This window comes from Cucurbita pepo, chromosome LG20, assembly GCF_002806865.2.
Source record: "Cucurbita pepo subsp. pepo cultivar mu-cu-16 chromosome LG20, ASM280686v2, whole genome shotgun sequence".
NCBI lineage: Eukaryota > Viridiplantae > Streptophyta > Magnoliopsida > Cucurbitales > Cucurbitaceae > Cucurbita > Cucurbita pepo.
In genome coordinates this window covers 4381325-4392865 of record NC_036657.1, presented here as the reverse complement: position 1 = coordinate 4392865, position 11541 = coordinate 4381325, and the positions used below count along the sequence as shown (strand labels likewise).

General features: G+C 38.2%; 1 pseudogene; it reads left to right on the top strand.

The window, feature by feature from the left end:
• Positions 1-3799: 3799 nt before the first annotated feature.
• LOC111783565 lies at positions 3800-9445 on the top strand (annotated as a pseudogene).
• Positions 9446-11541: the final 2096 nt, after the last annotated feature.

Genomic DNA, 11541 nt, shown 5'->3' with positions numbered 1-11541 from the left:
AAGCATGTTAGTAAAGTAACAAGACCCCTTGCACATAAGTACAAGAATAGTCCAGTTAGAGAGCAAAACATTCCTAGCCTCACTTATCTAATATACAAGCTTACTGATTTGGCTTTTCTCTTGCTTTTTTTTTTNTTTCTTTTTCTTTTTCTTTTTTTTTTCTTCTAGGTCTACTCTCTTGCTTTTCACTCAAGCTCTTTTTTTCACTTCCATTCTTTTTCAATCTCTACTTTTGCATCAGCCTCTTGCCTTTTCTTTTCAAGTTTGGAATGATCAAAAAATACATCTTTTGGAGACAATCGAACAAGAGTAGTTTTTCTACCATTGTGAATAAAAGAGTATCGATTTGCATACCCATCATACATTACTCGACGATCAAATAGCCAAGGCCTCCTTAGTAGTAAATCTCCAACATGCATGCATATTACATCACATAAAACATCATCAACATATTTTCCAATAGTAAAAGAAACAAGAGCTTGTTGAGTTACCCGTACTTCCCCCACAATCATTCAACCATTGAAGCTTGTAGGGTCTTGGATGTTGTGTCTTTAAATTAAGTCTTTTGACCAGAATGGAACTCACAACATTGGTGCAACTACCGCTATTAATGACAACACTACAAGGTATAGATTGAACAAGACACTGAGTTTGAAATAAGTTCTCTCATTGGTCTAGGCCGTCCTCCTTAATGTGGGTGTTTAGAGCTCGTCGAGTAACCAAAGATATATGTGTAGGGTCCTCTTTACTAAACTCCTCACTCTCATCAGTTTCCTCATTTATGTCGTCATGTGCCTCTTCATCCATAACAATTTCTCCCTCCTTGATTTGCATTTGGGCAATCTCTACTATAGTGTCCTACCCCTTGACATCTCCAACACTTTTAAATCTCTATTTCGAACATTAGACTTTTCTACTTTTTCTTTCTCTGTTCTAGAACTCTCCACTTTCTCAAATTTAGCTTGAGGCTTCTCATTAATCTATTGATTTTTATGCTTATAATCAATGTTCTTACTATCCTTTTTCCATGTACAAGTAGAATTGGAAAAAGTTTTAGAAGAATACCGTTGAGACCTTTGTTGGATTTGCCTCTCTATCTTAATTGCAATGTGCAACAACTCCTCAATATCAAAATAAGGTTGTAAATCAGTCTTGTCTGCAATCTTTGTATTTAACCCATTAAGAAACCGCGCCATGAGATCCTCCATGACCTCATCGAGATCAAGTCGATCCATCAATGTATCCATCTTCTTGTAATAATCCTCCACAGATTTGCGTCCTTGTTTCAATCCTCGAAGCTTTTGCGCCATGTCCCGTTGAAAATATTGTGGAACAAAACACTTCCTCATGGACTCTTTGAACTCGTACCATGAATCAATTGATGCTTCAAGGTTTCTTCTCCTACTTAACATCAATTTATCCCAACAATTTGAGCATATTGTTTGCATTGAGCAATGCATAACAGTACCTTCTTTTCATCACTAAAATTATAACAGTTGAACACCGACTCCACCGTTTTCTCCCATTGAAGGTACTCCTCTGGATCGGTTTTGCCATAAAACTTGGGGAGCATCAAATTAAAACTTGGGGAAGTTTTAATTTGATGCTCCCCACGTTACGATCAATTCTATCATCATAAGGAACGCGTTGTTGTAAATTATGATACCTTCTTCCATGGTCTCTCCCTCGTGTCAAACCACGACTAACCGCATGTGGATTATCCTCGTGTTGATCAGAATTGTCACCCTCATATATATTGGTTGAGGGTGCAGGTAGTGGAACCCTGTGTCGAGCTTGATTTTGAATCTCCAATATTACTATTCGATCTGTCAACTCTTTGATTCTTCGAATTAGTCTTTCCATGGTTCGTTGTTGTGCTTCTCTAAATCGTGCATTAGTAATGTTAGGATNATCGTGCATCAGTAATGTTAGTATTGTCGTCTGGATTTTCCATGCTACAAAAGAAAGGTAAAAGAAAAANGTCACGTGTGTTCACTCGTGTTTAGCACTCAACCTTCGAATCAATGTATCATTCCCTTACAAAATCACCCTTACAATTGAGCACAAGCAAATCACACTCTAAAAAAAATTGCGACGTGAGACAAGCTATGTTATAGAGCTAAGTGCAATTCAAAGTGAATAGACAGCACACTCAACACATAAACAAGAGTATTAAAGGAGCAATTCGAATAACGACAAAGAAACGAATTAAAGAAAGAAAATGAATGAGGACTAATTTAGATGTAGTAACATATGAGAGCTACATATAATAATCCAGACGTTAAAAAGAAGACATTTAACATCTATAAGATTTTTTTTTTTTTTTTTTTTTNTCTAATCAATTTACTAACAATAAAATTGATTTAGAAGATCTTAGAGAAGAACAAAGTGTTGATAAGATCAATTTCTAACACTTTATAAAATATGTCAACATGAATTAAAGCACATAAATAATATATTTTTTTTCACATAAATAATGTTTTTTTTTTCTTTTTTTCTTTTTGGCTATATATTTTTTAGATGGAATGTGAACATGCTACACAAACTGAAAATATATACATCAATCAATCAAAAGAGATAAACGCAAGCAAACATATTTCCGATCTTAAGCCTAAACCTCTAATACCAAATAATATGGAATCAACCCAAGGGAAAGTATGGAACCGATTATCTTGACCATCAAGATCAAGAATAAAGAAAACTCATTTCTAAACTTTGATTGTTAGCTCTCAACAAAGCTATAAAAAAAAAAAAAAAAAAAAAAAAAAAAAAAAAAAAAANAATAAAAGAGAAGGCTTTATATAGCCTTTACAACTCAACATATGTGACACATAATTTTCAAATTAAATTGACTAGTAAATGAAAAATACTCATAACTTTCATATTAAAATGACTATGGTGGAATATGGTAAATTAAGTCGGTTACAATATAAAAACTCCTATATGCAATGAATTTAATATGCTTATTAGTCATAGACTAGTTTCATAAATTCAGTTGGAGTTCATTAAATGCCACTTAAAGTGCATTTAATGTATCTCTTTCTTGAAGCTCAACTTTGCACAACATATAATGGAGGTCTCCAAAGTCTTCTAGATTTTCCTTTGATGAGCTCATCATAGCTTGAATATAAGTGTACAAGGTTTGTTGTAGTTTCTTGACTCTCGTTCTTGTAATTGGACCTTGAGGTATGAAAATTCCTTGGTCGTGGTTCATATCACACACCGCCCCCTCAAGCTACACCACGGGCTGGATTGGACCTCACCACACGAATGGTTTTAGAATCGCTCCAGATGACGATGCAAACAATGTTGGCTACAAAACAGGCCACATTGTTAGCTACGCAACAAGTCGCAGCAATGGCCACGCAACCAACCAATGCAACGACCATACAACCAACTAATGTGATGGCTACACAACTAGCCAAAAATCTGCAACTGGACAGGGGGACGAATTGGTTAAAAGACTTCACACGGTATGACCCCCGTCCGTTCGTCGGTTCAAAGGAAGATCCCACATCAGCTCAGATGTGGATAGCAACCATGGAAACGACCTTTGAATCAATGAGATGCCCTAATGACCACAAAGTAGCGTGCGCGACATATGTACTACAAAAGGACGCATAAGTGTGGGGAACAGATAACAAATAGAATATCAACCCGGGAGAGGGGATTACAACATGAGAAACCTTTAAGGAGGCCTTCCTGAAATACTACTATCAAAGGAAAACCCGTATAAAAAAAACACCAAGAAATTAACCACCTGACCCAAGGCGTACACACTGTGGATCAGCAGGAATTCATGAGATTAAAGAGGTTTGCACCATCACTAGCACACACTGAAGAAAAACAGACAGAGAAACTTGTGTTGGGGTTGAACCCGAAGACCCGCCTCATGTTGGAGGCATTTAACCCGAAAACTTACGAAGAGGCCCTGAGGACGGCCAAGGCCCTTGAGGAACCTCCAGAGGAGAAAAACTCGGAGCCAACGGCATCTGTAGGAAAGAAACGTCCCGTTGAGGCGAACCCACGAAATTCCAACCTCCACTCAAGAGACCTTGACATCAAGACGAACGACCTGCTCCGCCTCCAGTACCGAAAAAACCTCTGTGTCACGAATGTGGGAAACAACATTGGGGTAGATGTATGGCAAGCTCGAGGGTATGTTACACGTGCGGTCGTGCAGGTCACACGGCCCAATTTTGTATTGGAACGGACGCGAGAAACCTAAGGGGACCCCCTAGAGGAGTGGTTATTTGAGTACCCACCATGCAAACCCGCGCACAGACCAGGGCGTATGCAACGACCAGTAAAGAGGCGGGAACGTCTGACACCATGGTGACAGGTACGCTTTCTATACTAGGACACTTTGCATTGACGTTGTTTGATTCAGGTTCTACCCATTCATTTGTTTCTTTGCCATTTGTTAGTCAAGCAGGGTTCGTAGTAGAGCCCTTGATGCATGTATTGTCGGTCGGTACCACAGCAAGAGTAGATCTGGTTACTGAAAATAGACTAAAAGACGGACAAGCAGTAATAGCTGGATGAACCATCCAAGTAGACCTAAAAGTAGTAGATATGACGGATTTTGATGTCATACTAGGAATGGACAGGCTAGCCGAAAACTTTGCTAGCATGGACTGCCATAAGAAAGAGGTAGTATTTACACCTCTAAATGGACTTACCTTTAAGTTTAAAGGAACCTTCACAGGCACTACCCCAAAAATAATATCGATGATGAAAGCCATACGCCTGGTATAACAAGGAGGGTGAGCGATTCTAGCCTGTGCGGTGAACACAACAGGAAAAGAGAAAACAATAGATTCGGTACCCATAGTAAACGAATTCCAAGATGTCTTCCTGGAGGACCTTCCGAGAATCCCTCCATCATGAGCCGTAGATTTCGGAATAGAACTTGAACCAGAAACGAGACCCATCTCTAAAGCCCATACCGCATGGCCCCAATAGAACTAAAGGAACTTAAATCACAACTACAAGACCTATTAGATAAAGACTTCATTCGACCTAGTGTATCCCCTTGAGGTGCGCCAATGTTGTTTGTTAAAAAGACAGATGGCTCTATGCGTCTATGCATTGACTACAGAGAATTAAACAAGAGGACCATAAAGAACAAATATCCATTACCCCGCATCGAGGACCTATTTAACCAACTTCGAGAGGCAACAGTGTTTTCTAAAACAGACCTTCGATCACGATACCATCAAATTAAGATTAAAAATGAAGATATACCAAAAATAGCCTTTCGAACCGGATATTGCCACTATGAGTTTGTGGTAATGTCCTTCAGCCTCACCAACACCCCAGCAGTATTCATGGAATTAATGAACCGAGTATTCAAGGAGTGCTTAGACACGTTTGTGATCGTGTTCATAGACGACATCCTGATATACTCGAAAACCGACGAAGAACACCAAGAACACCTCTGAATAGCCCTAACTATTCTAAGGGAGAACAAATTATATGTCAAATTCTCCAAATGCGAATTTTGGCTAGGACAGGTTTCGTTCTTGGGACACGTAGTGTCTAAAGACGGAATTTTAATAGATCCCACCAAGATAGGAGCCGTCACGAAATGGAAACGGCCAACTACGGTTAAGTTTATAGAAAGTTTCTTTTGGATTATCGAGTTTCTCTTAAAGACCTTAAATATCTACCTTAACACTTTATCTTACTAATTTATATTCAAAGAAAATTATGATATAATAATAAATTAATTAATTAATTAATGAGAATGGTTAAATAATATTTAAAAAATAAATAAATTAACGTTTATTGATCCAATTAAAAGAATTATAAAAAAAAACTTGCAAATACTCCTAAAATGTTAAAATTTAGTAAATAAAGCAAAAATAATAATTGAAAACAAATCGTTAAATAAAACCTACAAAAACAATCCAATCAAAACTAAATCACAAATATTTGAGAGAGATTTAAAAATTCAGTCAATTTTTTTTTTTTCTATTTTTGAAAAAAATGAGTATGATCCCATAATATCCCAAATTTTTCTCAGTACAATTTTCTTATAAATAGAAGTGGCAATTAAGTTTATAGGGAGTTAAAAATGATGAACCTTCCTAATTTCATTCTTATTTTATTCTGGTCTTTTTAGTTAATATCACCTATCATCGCTGTCAAAAAGTACTATCACTGTTATTTTTAGGTTTCTAAGTATTATTATACGAACCCTAATTTTATTTTTTTTGGATTGCAGTCCTATATTGTGTTATTAGGATCTCACTCACATGGGTTAGAGTTGCAGTCCTATATTGTGTTATTAGGATCTCACTCACATGGGTTAGAGGTATCAGCAGTAGATCTTCAAAGAGTGGTCGATTCCATTCCCATCACAAATTGCTCGAATCCTTCTTGAGGGGTTTGAAGTTCGATTTTTTTATCAAATATAGTTATTATTATATTATTTTGAATTAATAAAAATTGAAAACCTGGAAGGCAAAAGATGCAATTTTTCACTCATATAAGAACCATATAAATGGGTTTGCAGCAATTCTAGACGAGGAGGAGGCCATCGAGCTTGCAAGTAAATACCAAACTATTTTTATTTTAATATATATATTTAAATAATAATTAATAATAATTTATGGGATAGAGCACCGAGAAGTGGCAGCAGTGTTGCCAAACAAAGCCAAAGAGTTACGCACAACTCATTCATGGGAGTTCATGCATTTCGAGAAGAATGGTGTTATTCTCCCTTTTTCTCCTTGGAGGAAGGCTAGATTTGGAAGAGATGTCATAGTAAATATATATTATCTTTTACTTAATTCATATAATTCATCACATTAACCTAAAATATCTAATTTAGATCATAAAGGTTAGTTTGATTGTGGATTCTATTTGGGTTGGTCGGGTTACTGACAATTTTACCTAATTTAGATCATAAATGGATTCGGCTTGTTCTGGTCACAGACCATTTAAATGGATTCTGCTTGTTCTGGTCACATACCATTTAAAAGGATTCTGCTTGTTCTGGTCACAGACCATTTATCTAAATTAGATCTTAAATTAGATCATAAAGATTAGTTAAGATTGTGAAATTTATTTGGATTATTTGGGTAAATTAAAAAATTAGTAAATTAAATGTTTTTTTTTAAATTAAAAAGTTAGGTAAATTAAATGTTTTTTTTTTAGTAAGAAAAAAAAGGTGTATGGCCGGAGTCCAAGAGTTTTGGAGAACAGGGCATAGCTGGAGGTGTGCCTTCGAGGTGGAAAGGAGGCTGCACGGATAAAACCCCTGATGCAGTGCCTTGTAACAAGTACCATTGTTAATCATATTTTGATATTTTATTATTATTTTTAATTCCGATTAAAGGGTGATTAACTGCATTAATTATGATTAACCCAGGAAATTAATCGGAGCAAAGTATTTCAATCAGGGGGTAATCGCGTACTTGAAATCCCACAATTTAACGGATCAACTCCCATTGATCGTCAACTCCACGCGCGACTACGTAGGTCATGGAACCCACACGCTATCGACGGCCGGCGGCAGCTATGTCTCCGGCGTCAGCGTATTTGGGTCCGGTATCGGAACTGCCAAGGGCGGCTCTCCCAAGGCCCGCGTCGCTGCCTATAAGGTTTGCTGGCCGTTCCTCAACAGTGGCGGCTGCTACGACGCCGACATTTTTGACGGATTTGATCAAGCCATCTACGACGGCGTCGATGTCCTTTCGCTTTCCATCGGCAGTCCACCAGAAGAATACTATGATGATACCATCGCCATTGCTTCCTTTCATGCACTGAAGAAAGGAATCCCCGTGGTGTGCTCTGCCGGCAACTCCGGCCCGAGCATGGCGACTGCTACTAATATTGCTCCGTGGATTTTGACGGTCGGGGCTAGCACTTTGGACCGTGAATTTCAAGCCCCCATTGAGCTTGGAAACGGGCAACGCTTCTGGGTTTGTTTAAGAATATTTAGTCATGAATTATAATTTCACGTATATATTATATTTGATTTTTATAAGCAAATATCCCTTCCATTACTGCTTAACCTATGTATCATATTTGTCCTCGTTTGGTTGAACATAAAAATTGTTCCTGCTGATTAGGGGTTGAGCCTTTCGAGACCATTAGCAAGAAGAAAGCTATACCCATTGATAACCGGAGCTCAGGCGAAAGCAACGACCGCCTCTGCCGACGATGCCATGCTCTGCAAGCCGAAAACTTTGGATCATTCTAAAGTGAATGGGAAGATCTTGGTTTGCTTGACAGGGGGCTCTTCGAGAATTGACAAAGGAATGCAAGCCGTCCTCGCCGGTGCTGTCGGAATGATTCTCTGCAACGATAGGTTTAGTGGATTTAAAATCATCGCTGATCTCCATGTTCTTCCAGCTTCCCATATCAGTTACAACGACGGTCAAGCTGTTTCCTCGTACATTAATTCCAGGAAGTAAACAAATTACAATTTCTCTACTTCTTTATGAATCTTTGTTGGAATGTTTCTCTGATTGTTGTTGTTTTTGACAGAAATCCGATGGGATATTTGTTCCCACCGTCGTCCAAAGTTAATACCAAACCTTCTCCGACCATGGCGGCTTTCTCATCCAGAGGACCCAACATAGTTTCTCCGGAAATTATCAAGGTTTGGTTATGAATTACGACACCCATTTGAGATTATCAAGAACAGAGCTCATGAGTTTCTAATTCTTTGCAGCCGGACGTGACAGCGCCGGGAGTGGACATAATCGCGGCATTCTCCGGCGCCGTGAGCCCAACAGGGGAGCCATTCGACAACAGAACAGTTCCATACATAACAATGTCAGGGACTTCCATGTCCTGTCCCCATGTCTCCGGCATTGTCGGCCTCCTCAAAGCTCTCCACCCCGAATGGAGCCCCGCCGCCATCAAATCCGCCATAATGACCTCTGCCACAATTAGCGACAACACAATGAACCTCATCCTCGACGGCGGCTCCCCTTTCTTCGCTCCAGCCACCCCCTTCATATATGGGTCAGGGCACATCCACCCCACTGGCGCCATCGACCCCGGCCTCGTCTACGACCTCTCCCCCAACGATTACTTAGAATTCCTCTGCGCCAGGGGCTACACGGAGAAGAATATGCGAGTATTCGCCGAGGAAAATTTCAAGTGCCCTGTTTCTGGTTCTATTTTAAACTTTAATTACCCTTCCATTGGGGTTCAGAACTTGACTGGATGTGTCACCCTTACTAGAAGGCTGAAGAATGTTGGCAGGCCGGGAGTTTATAGAGTCAGAGTTCGACGGCCGGAAGGAGTTAAGGTTTTAGTGAAGCCAAGAGTTCTGAAGTTTCGGAAGATTGGGGAGGAGAAGAGGTTTGAATTGACGATGATCGGAGCTGTGGCGGAGGGTCAAATTGGTTATGGTACGCTAATTTGGACCGACGGCAAACACTTTGTTAAGAGTCCAATTGTGGTTTCTTCTGGCTTTTTCTGAACCCATTTTGTTAGGAGGGGTTACTAGATTTCAAGTTTTGATCCATTTTGTTAGGAGGGAGTACTAGATTTCAAGTTTTGATATCGGTTACTAAAATCATATAGTTTTTTTTTTTTTCTTTTCCTGATATGAACTAGTTCTTAGGAATTCTTTCTTTTTTATTTGAAACATTTCTGGGTTTTCCTTTTTAGTTTAATGAATTATTTTAGTTTAACCAATTATTGAAACAAACAATTTCTTTTCATCTCTCTATTTCATCGTGTCCAGATTGTTACGCTTTTCGTGCAGGTCGAAACTTATCTTACAAGGAATTTTGCTACCTCGGATCGTTATAGTTTCACTAGGGTTTTGATCGCTGGCTCACTTGTTATCAAGTCACCAACTTCCTGGACCTTCCGACACTAGGTAGGTGTCAGTTTTCATAATGGTCTGCGGGTAATGTTGTTTTAATTGAAGAGAGAGGTTCGAGAGGTTCACAACCATTTTTTTTAAAAGAACGAGAGTGGCATGACAAGTAACACACTTGACAAGAGATAGATACGGGTGAGAGGGGCCGAGCTTGGACCAAGTTTCCATTTCCAAGTATGATTCTCCGCCTCAAGGTATCTTCTTCTTCTTCTTTCATCTCGAGAGCACAATTTTCAATCAAATGAAAAGGTTATTTATCCTAAAACTTATAATAAGTTTGATAATAAACTCAATTTTAGGTTTGGTTGGTTTGAGTTTCATTTATTCAATTTATTATTTTTTAATAGAAGGAAAATGTTAGTTTGTAAAACGTCAATTTATTTATTTTCAAATATTTATTACAATTTAAATATATATTTTGAAAAAGTTACTTCCAAATAATTTAAAATTATTTTAAGGAGAATAAATCATAATAAAATAATTATGAAATTAAATAAATCACGAGAGTTTATGTTAAGACAATATCATTGGGACACTATGAAGCCTCAAAGGAATATTGTATGTCAGTTGGGAATTAGTTGGAAATTGGTCAAATTTTCCTCTTAGGAATACGATGGCTCTTTCAAATTAGTATCACCTTCTTTCCTTAATTGTAACAAATACCTTAAAATTTATTTCTTTGAGAATTCTTGTTGTTGTTCGAGCTCTTTAAGGTTGTGCAGTTACTTAGTGACTTCTTTCTTTGTCAACATTTTTGTCATGTGGCTTATTGTTGCTCCGACTTTTACTTGTGTGAACACTTCTTTTTCACTCTTCGGCGTGATACCTCTCATTTGCTTAGCTATGGCTTCTTGGCTGGTTGGCTGGCAACTTCTTTTTCACTCTTCGACGTGATACCTCTCATTTGCTTAGTTATAGCTTCTTGGCTAGCTAGCTGGGAAGTATTGAGTCATCGTGATGTCATGTTGTGAAATTGATAACTGCTCATTCTCCAAAAGTTGTAGTTTCGTATGGTTCTTATTTGAGAACAACTTCATGAACATGTCTCATGCTTCTTTCGGTGTCTTGTCATCCCAAATGTGCTTTTTCTTCGGTTGTGGTTTTCAAGGCAAACATTGCTTCTGATGTGGAAGACCAAACAAAGCTAAAATCACAAAGCATACTAAGAATTCGAAGAGTCAGACAACCTACACCAACCTTGCTCTGATACCATGCTAGGAATCACAAAGCTCTACAATCGTATGATATTGTCCCATTTGAGCATAAGTTCTCATTGCTTTGTTTTTTGTTTCCCCAGAGGCCTCATACCAATGAAGATAGTGTTCCTTACCTATAAACCCATGATCAACCCCTTAATTAGCCGATGTGAGACTCCTCTCCCAACAATCCTCAACATATTTGGCTCGAATATTCACCATTGTAAATAAGATGAAAATTCATGGTAAAAACATGAAACAAGTGGTGATTATTGAAAAAATCTTGAGATCAATGACCTCAAGATTTGACTGTTATATGTTCGATTGAAGAGTCTAGATGAATTGCAAAGCATCTTGCTGGTACATGAGCAAAGACGGAATGAACATGTAGATGATGAACAAGCATTAAAGGTGACATACGATAATAGAATCGGTGGAAGAGAATGTGATCAAGCTCATAAATTTTTTCAAGGAAGATGTAGAGGAAGAGGT